Genomic DNA, 9551 nt, shown 5'->3' on the forward strand with positions numbered 1-9551 from the left:
ATTCTTATAAATACCCATGAGGTACGCATCGTTGGGCAATTATGCGATATCGGTACGGAGTTATAAGAAATATGCTCATAAGCGAAAGGTAATGAATAAAGTTTCTCCATAAAGTAACACACGACAACTTGAAGGTAGACAAGTCAACGCATTTGCAATGTCCCAAAATCTTGTAAATGGAAGTGCTTATCGCTCACCCTCACGATTTGAATTTTACATAATTTTTTCTTTTTTTTTTTTGCAATTGGTTTCTGTGTGGATGGGTAAGTCAAATTTGTAATGTGTACGTTGGTGAGGCAAATCACATACATATATTAAGGATACTTTTGAGAAGGCGGAGAGGGTAGTTGGCTCACTGTTGGCTGCTTGCTATGACAAATCAAAATGAAATTGCTTAGCCATAGCATTCTACCAGATTTTTATTGGGAACTAAAATTCCAATTTCAATATTTATTTACGATCTTATAAGGTTGTCAACGATTTGGAGAGAAATTCATATAAATTTGTTTGAATATACAGAGGAGAAAAGGGAAATCGTTACTAAAATGGTAAGTTATATATTTATTTATTAAAACTTTAGAATGAAATTAATTTCAAAATGTTTATAGATAGTTTAATAGTACTTAAATCTTCTTACCATTAATCACTTTGGATTATAAACAACGACTTTATCAGCTGTAAGACCTGACTTTAGTAATAGATGAGAAGTAATCAATCGACAGCACGTTAAAATTATTTAAAAGCAACTATATTCCATTGATTAGGACGTAATTGATTGATTGATTAGAACGTAAGAATAAGATAATCTACCTCAAATTTTTTTATTTTCTCAACAATTCGAAAAAGTTAGGATTATAAAAGAAATATTTATAATGCCAATTTAAATAAGTTTTCATTGTAAATAATATTTACCCAAAATTAAATTCAAATCAATATGAAAACTTTTAATTTACTAAGTAAAACGGCAGCTGTATCTTCTCACATATGCTTTCAGGTTACTTTTCTATTCTCATTCCTTCTATTTTATTCTCATATATTTCAGAATACTGCAATTTTATTTAAATAAATCACAGAAACTATTTATTTTCTTTCCCATACTCTTACATAAAACTTATAACATCAACAAAAAAGGATATAACTGATGTCCTGGACACTTTTCCAATGCAAGCGTTTCAAAGTAAAGTAGCAACTAAGCAAATTCATAAAAAATTTAGAGAAAAAAGGACGATCAACTTTATTAGAGAAAAATAGGAATCTGGAAAAACTTCTATATTCTCTGTTCACACATTATTTTATTTTTCTGTGGTGTTTGCATCGTCAACACTTCGCATGTGTCAGTCACAGTTTACGAGCACTTATGGAACTTTTACGGGCCTGGCCACAAACGGAAAATTGAAAATAAAGGACCAAAAATAGCGAAAACAAGAAAAAGGATTTTTATGCTTTTCACTTGCGATGTCCTGCATTGTATGTTTTGTGTTCATAGAAAAGTTATGGATGCACTGATTGAGTTTAATGTGTCCAATTGCAGAAATGAGGGTAAAATTGTCGTATTGAATGTTCATAAAATTGAATCTGAAACCTTAAAGCATTCAAAGAGTGTCCACACCACAATCACGCATCCAGATTCGTGTACTCCTTGCTTTGATTTCTGCTGCAGCTGCAGAAATGTGATTTGTTGCCAATTCTTGCTTTATTTTTATTTGTCCTTTTAACATTTTTGCTTTCTTATTATTAATTTATGGTTCCAGGAAACATGTGCGATAAATGACCTCTCCGTGTGTAGCCTTCCTTAAATGATTTTGATTTCTTCTTATTGGTTTTATTGTCAGTAAATCTTCTATTGACAAAGTTTGCGTTTCAGCTTTTAACTTAAAATTATGACCTAATAAAATACTATTTTTAATTGGTAATAAAGTACACACATGCGTTTATGGTCAGATTTAAATCTTGCGAATTTATGAGGACTTGAAATGGCGATCAAGACGATTTTTCAATATTTTTAATAATATATCAAATAAAGTCTCACCCTCTGTATTGCAAAGACTTACGCAAAGAAGTTGCAAATTTTTAAGAGCAAAAATAAGCTGTATTATGGGCTTTAAGTGAAAATCGTCATAATCCTTGTCATCATTATTTCGCTCCACCGATCATAATTAAATTAAGTATAGAAATAGAAAAGAACATCAACGGATTACTGACTCTTAAAGAACAAAACACTATGACCACGAATGATAATTTGTATTACTTTCTGACACTAACTGAATAGAAGGCACTTCGGCCTTTGAATAAAAATTAAAATGTCAGCTGTAAAGAACTTCCTCACTGCGAACGAATATAGAAATTTCTGACATAGCAGTCTCTTTATGATCCAGATAAAAACTAGAGATCTTAACTGCTTATAAACTGAGACGACATTCTAAATGTTCATATTATTGAGATTAACATAGGCCATAATGATTTATCAAATAGCCTGCTAACAATATTAGTTCCGTTCTATCAAAAAGGATCGATAGTTGCACGCAACATCATCTCTTCAGTCTGGTGATTACCTGAGGTGTCCCCCCAGTAGTGACTTCTTTCAACTACAAATAGTTTTTCTATCAGACAACTAGTTTTGAACTAACTTATACCACAATAAGGCTCTTATTCGTAGTCAGTATTGTTCTGCATAGCAAATTTAGTTTATACATACTTAAGTTTAGTCATTCTTAAAAATTCTTTGACTAACAAAGTTTTTGATTCTTTACCCTCTAGTGAAAAAAGCGGTAGAGAACATCCGTATCTTTGGCGAAGGAGTTTGGCGACCAACGATAAAAAGGCTGAAGATATTTCAACTGGGAAGTCCATGTCATTAATAGGACTGGTCTAAGGAGATTACTGAACATTGGTGAGGATGACTCATGTCTGTTTTGGGCAACTAAACTGAAGGCATTTTATGAGGTCTTCATTTTGAGCTGAAATTTAAACTTTGCAAAAAAGATTTAATAAAGCCTGTATGAAGACATTAAAATTCTTTACGGAAAACTAAATATGAAGAGGTAATTTAACATATATTGCACCAAATATTGTATATATAACTCGTTTCCAGAAGTTAGAAACTATATAAAGAAGTTCATTCTTCGAATATATTTCGAATATTCGAAATAGCTATATATGGCCAACCAAAGAATTCATTTGATTAATTTCTACTTGACTAAAAGTTAAATTTTTGTTTTAGAAAATTTCCTCACCTTTTCCAAAAACAGGGTAGTTTATTAAGTTCCTCTTAAAATTTTTAGTATAAATTTTTCTCATAACTGTTTTAAATTTCGCTAATTAATTATCTAATAAAAGTCAATTGACAAGTTTTTACCATCCGCATCCATTCCATAGCGGAGAGGTTGAATGACACTTTCACGTTCGCCACTCAGCTTTTTACAGTTGGACACGAATTTATCTTGTACAGCACAAATGTTCACAACTGCATTTCAAAGTATCTACGCTGTATACGACCAGCAAGTCATGCGTCTAATAGCTTCTGATTGATCTCGTTAACTTGTTTTTATTTAGATTTTCCTATATAACAAAAGTCAAAAAATCTTACACAACAGCAGTTACGTGTTCTGCCTCATTGATCGATCGCTGCCGTCAGCTTAAATAGATTTCCAATCGAAAGCCAATGGCGTAAGAAGCTTTTTATTACACAAAAATCCTAGACCAACTAAATTTTATACAATTAAAAGCAAAAATATTTAGTGGTGCAATGCAAGTTAATTGAAAAAATTAACTTTGCAATTTCACAATATCTGAAATATTTACTCTATAGTTGCTGGCTTCAATTCGGCAGATTTCGTTTGCACTTTCCGTTCTCTCAACTTATGATATCAATCAGATTTTTTATTCACTTTAAGCCAGAATGGTATTTCTCGAATTGGCGTTGTTTACATTATGAAAATAATTTATGACTTGTAAACGCAATTCAACTGCATGGCTGCATGGCTGCATGGCATCTCTCAGCCATGAGCCAACAACAACGCTGAAAACCGTCAGATAAAAACTGCAAGCAAATAATTATGTGAAATATTCACACATATTTAGTTTTTAATTTTTATTTCCTTAGAACTGGTTTGCGTAGATTCTAGTAGATTTTCTACATTTCCCCACATTAGGAAGACTTGCATTCCTTCATTGGAAAGACCACTTCAAGATACTTCAAGATACTTTAAGCCGCAACTGAATCGAGCGTGCGCAGATAGCAACCGTCTTCGGTGAAAACAATTTAAGTGGCTGGTTTTTTATTATTATTGTTATTTGTTATTATTATATTTCTATTTTTAATTGTGGGCTTAATGGACTTAAATGATTTCTTTGAATATGACAGCTGAAGAGGAGTCAGAACATTGTGTATAATACTTGCAGAACGGCAAATGGACGCATAAGGAGAATGCGCCACAAGAGTGCGTAATGGGATTCAAAGATTTTAATTGTTTTAAGTTAAAAGTATTTTTCTTTATTATCGTATTCATATAAATTTAACATTTTTTTTTATTTACTAAGTAAATTAAATAAAAATCTTTTGATTAAATTACAAGAAGAACCTGCGCTATATAAAAACAGTATTTGCATCTTACAAATGCAACTTGCATTCATGCAGTGGAATGCAATATTAAATAATAAACATAAAAGTACGAATTGCTTCAGGTTATTGTAAATAATTAACAATATTATAGTTTCATCTTCCTTATTAGATTTAGAAAATTTTTAAAAACATTTTTATTGTTATTGAAATGTATTAAGTCAGATAAAGCGCAGGGTAATTTTTTACCGCCCTATTGGTAATTACTTGATTTAATTTTGTTGGTTCCTCATTTATAGTAACTTCCAACGCATACACTCAGAAAAATATATTCTAATCACATACTACTTAAATTGACCCGATCATTTTATTCGAAAAATTTTGGGTCATGTGGTAAAGATGATGTAAAACCCAACATGTGGTATAGTTGAACCAACATGTTGCGTCGTGTTAGAATATTTTAACCTGAGATTTAGTTAAAATTAAGTTAAATCAACTAAATTATTTTTCTTAGTGTATAGTTATAGATTTAATTTTGCACCAACAACCAATGTATGCAACAAGCCTGTTAAGGTATAATAAGTTATAATGCAATGATGACTGCTTGCTACTAAATTTATTTTAATAGAATTCTTCAGATTATTTCCCCATCAGTATGCAAGAAGCATAGGATATTGTAATAAATTATAAACGAATGGTAACTAGATACCACCACATTATTTTGGTAGTACTCTTCAGTTTATTATATTAAAACTACGCGTCTACCCTGATATGATATAATACATTATAATGTGATAGCAAACAAGATGTCCTCATGTTTGTTTTGATTATGAACAAATTTTAAAGACATAAATGTTTAAAAGAAAAGTTATTACTACTTCACAGTTCGAATTATTTCGAATATGATTATTTCAGATTTTATATATAATAACAATACCAATAAATAGACATGGATGATATAAATAATATATATATCATCCAAAGTAAATAATGTCATATAACTCAGAAAAAAAAGTAGCATAGAGTCGTTAAGATACTCGATGAAATGGCCGATCACAATTAAAATCAAATCAAATTATTCAACAAACTATTACCAATATGAAGTAATATAAATAATTACAAAGCATATATAAAAAGCTAAACCTACTCACAAAAGTATTTATTTAAAAATCAGTTAAATCAGTTACTGCTTTTCAGAAACCGAATGGGCAACTGGGTATAAAAGTATTGTGGTGCGACTAAGAAATAGATCACCATTAGTAGGCAAAATAGTGTGAGATAAAGAAAAAATCTATATCACAAACAATAACATTATCTGGTACACAGATAGCTCCTAAACTGAACAAGGTTTAGTCTCGGGAAGCAACGATCTAGAGAACAAAATATCCATTACCAGATAAAATGTGGCGAGAAAGAGAAAGAATCAATACCACAAACAATGACATTGTCTGGTCAGATGACTGCTAAACAGAACAATGTTTAAAATCGGGAATCAATGACCTAGAGAACCGAATATCCTTAAATCTACACAAACAATGGGTTCAATATTTCAAACTTAAATCTAAACCCTAAATACCTGTGATATACATCTACTATTAGAAAAGTTAAGACACAAATCCTTACGATAATCCCTATATCAGAGAGTAAGGCAGCCATTCAAGCTTCAGACTAGGCATCAATAAACTCACCACTGGTCTGGAAGACAGTCAATATCTTGCAAAACTGTTGTTGTGTAAAGTACTTTTTATATTGACATTATATTCCAGCTCTTGGATTATGTCATGTCACTCTATTTATTGTCAAAATACTGTCATTCCTGTATCGTGTTTCATTGTGTTAACTAATAAAAGAACTGCTTTTTACAATCATCGGATACTCTGCGCTTTATTGATTTTCTCAAATAATGTAACAAAAACTTTACTACTAGGAATCAAATGAGATTGGATTTTTCAAGATTTTATAGACAATAAGTAGTAGATGAATTGGCAAAAAAAGCTACCTAAAGAAAACCAAATGAGCAAATCTGGATTTCAGCAAACATCATCCTGAAGAAGAATATCACTACGATTTAAACACTAAAAACCGAAGTTGCAGATCCAGATATAACTATATTTGCTACGCTTATTCTGTTTACAAAGGATTTTGCTTTTTTAATAATGAGAATATTTTAAGTGACTCATATTTTTTCCGAGAAGTACCGAACTGAATTTTCATATTAGTTTTTATACTGATCTCACGATTTGTGAGGTCGATGTGTTCTGACGTTTATTATGTTATTTATTAGAAATTGTATCAACCATTTATCGGCTCAAATCATCTAGAATTTTCAAACAAAGATACATATTGAGCCATTTTCATTACTCACAACCAAACTATGATATCGCAGATTTTATGTAATGTAGGGACTTAACAAATAAAAATAACTGCAGCCTGATTAAGATACAGGCAGACAAACTGCAGAGACCGAAAGAAATGCATTTATGTCCTCTGCGTTTAATGACGATTTACCTTGCGTCTGGTTTATTCGCTTCACACTTTGTTTATGTCTCCTTGTCTTAGTTTTATTTTTACTTAACCGAAATTAAACGACATAGTCTATATATATATATATATACACAGAGTGTGTATCTATATATTTGCACATGTTAGAACATAATGTATAAGATTGTCAGATGCTATCACGTAGTATAAGTTGCAGCAACAACTTTCTGAAAAAATGAAAAATTGTTAAATTAATACACAATTTTTTTCTTCTCTGAAAAACAGCATCTCACTATGAACCCAGCCAAGCACTTACTGCAACATATGAGCTCACATAAATGCGACGAGATACAAGTAAATGGCGAATACTGCAGCCACATTTGGCGGAAAGATTTGGTACAATTTAAGTACACAAACCGATAGACTTGCACAGTGCAGCATACAGCATACAGCATGCAGCATACGCCATGTAGCAGCAGCTTTTGTTGGAAACTCTTAGCAGCTGCTTTGGTGGTGCATTGCTGCTGCAACTGTTGCTGCCCGCTTCATTGCTGTTTTCTTATTAGATTTTCATGTTGGCGACATTGTATCTGCGTGCAGCGGCAACTACAGGAAGAAATTAGTTTTTCGTTCAGGTTTTTCAGTTGGAACGCCGTTTGCTGTGATATTTATCACTTGATATAATTACCGTTGCAGTGCCTGGTCAAGTACAGTACAGTGGGCCCAGGCCAACAATTTATGCGCACCAATTTTTCAATTCCACAAAAATAATTTTTATTTATGCTTTTCGGGGAGCAGCCCTAGCAGTTGCAAATTAAAATGCATTTTTATATCATTTGCATGAAAGTCCGCCGTGGATGAACTGAATCTCCAGTAATCGCTGCAATTTGTAAACATTTCCATGGCAGTTTTGGTGCTCTTACATTCAAAAACGAATCTGTTGTGATTTGTTTTTGTCGTTCAGTGTAAGGTTTATGTTTTCAGGTGTGACTGTCGACTTAGTTTCATTAGAAATTATTGGTTTCATTACGATTTATAAAAGAGAAGTCAAGAGGTTTAGGCTAAATTCAATTTAATTTCAATGTCCAAATCTAAATGTATTGGATAAATTTATTATAACAGGACTTAGCACACAAAATTATATGTTGGTGTGTGGTGCCTTAATCAAAAGAAAACGTCCTACATGTGTACTGCAGCATGAGTACGTCTCTTCACTCCACTGTATTTTTGCAATTTAATGAACTTCAATCTTCTATCAAACAACATCGCAACAAAAAACCAGCTGAGGCGTACTCGTATGTGCGTTGTGCGGTTTAAAATTTAAGATGTGCTGCAAACGCGTCTTCTTAACGTTGAGTTAGAATTTAATTGCGCTGGAAAGTAGTGTTCTTCTGTATTCTTATCTTTTAATCTACATAAATTGATTATGTTCAGTTTAGACTAGCGAACTTTATTAGCTTATGCCAAGCTGATCCAACTCATAAACTCTATAAGCAGCTCTAATCTACACGCACGAAACGGTGGGATTAATAAAACGTTATTCCGAAAGGTGCAAAACTCACAGAAATTTTATATGGACATAGAGTTCGTTGTAATAAGGTACGGAGTACGAAGCATAACATTTTTGGTAATTAAATGATTTTTAATTAAAATGAAACCATAACTGTAGTAGAGTGCATGGAGATTAAAAGTGACGGATACTAAAAATAAACTGGTAGTATCATATTATAAAGATAGAACACATGATAGCAAGTGAATATGTCTTCTGATCTCTTCTGATGTGAAAATACCATTGTTGTTAGTTATGTGAGATATAAATGGAATGAAAATTTTAGTAACTTCTAGTTTTCTTGTAATGTCAGACTTTGATTTGAACGATGAGTTAAATTCCGAATCTTTCGTGGTATTCGTGCGATATTCGAAAATATGATATGAAGGACATTTTGATAATCATATTTTCCCCCTTTATTCACTCCACTTGGAATCATAAGGTTTCAATCCAATAACGATATCTCATTCTTTTAAGAGATAATATTTTCAATTGTAACTAGTTCAGTCTTGTAGACATAAGCTCTGCTAACACCGTGTTACGTGTTTAGCATCATGTGTTATGCTAAACACGTATCATGTGTTACGTGTTCTATCAGGTATTCATTATTAAAACCTATAGTGCAAATTGCATAAAATAACAAACTAGATCCACGGGTGATTAGTTAGTTGCAATAGGTGATGAGCGGACAGTCTTCCAGAACTTTCGTAAGAAACTTTTGTTGATTACCAAAATCCATCTAGTTAAATTTAAATAATTCAATAAATGTTAGTTTATACTATATAAATAAGATAGACCATCAAGATGGAACTTCACTACTGTTCCATCTATTAGCCAAAGCTAGACAGTTACAGAGAAAATGTGTGATTGATTCCTTTTCTTCCACGTTTCTACAACTTCTACAAAAAAATATTTTACGGAATACAAAGTTTTTTTGTGCGGAAGATCCTATATACCTTACAG

This window comes from Teleopsis dalmanni, chromosome 2 (genome assembly GCF_002237135.1).
Source record: "Teleopsis dalmanni isolate 2A chromosome 2, ASM223713v2, whole genome shotgun sequence".
NCBI lineage: Eukaryota > Metazoa > Arthropoda > Insecta > Diptera > Diopsidae > Teleopsis > Teleopsis dalmanni.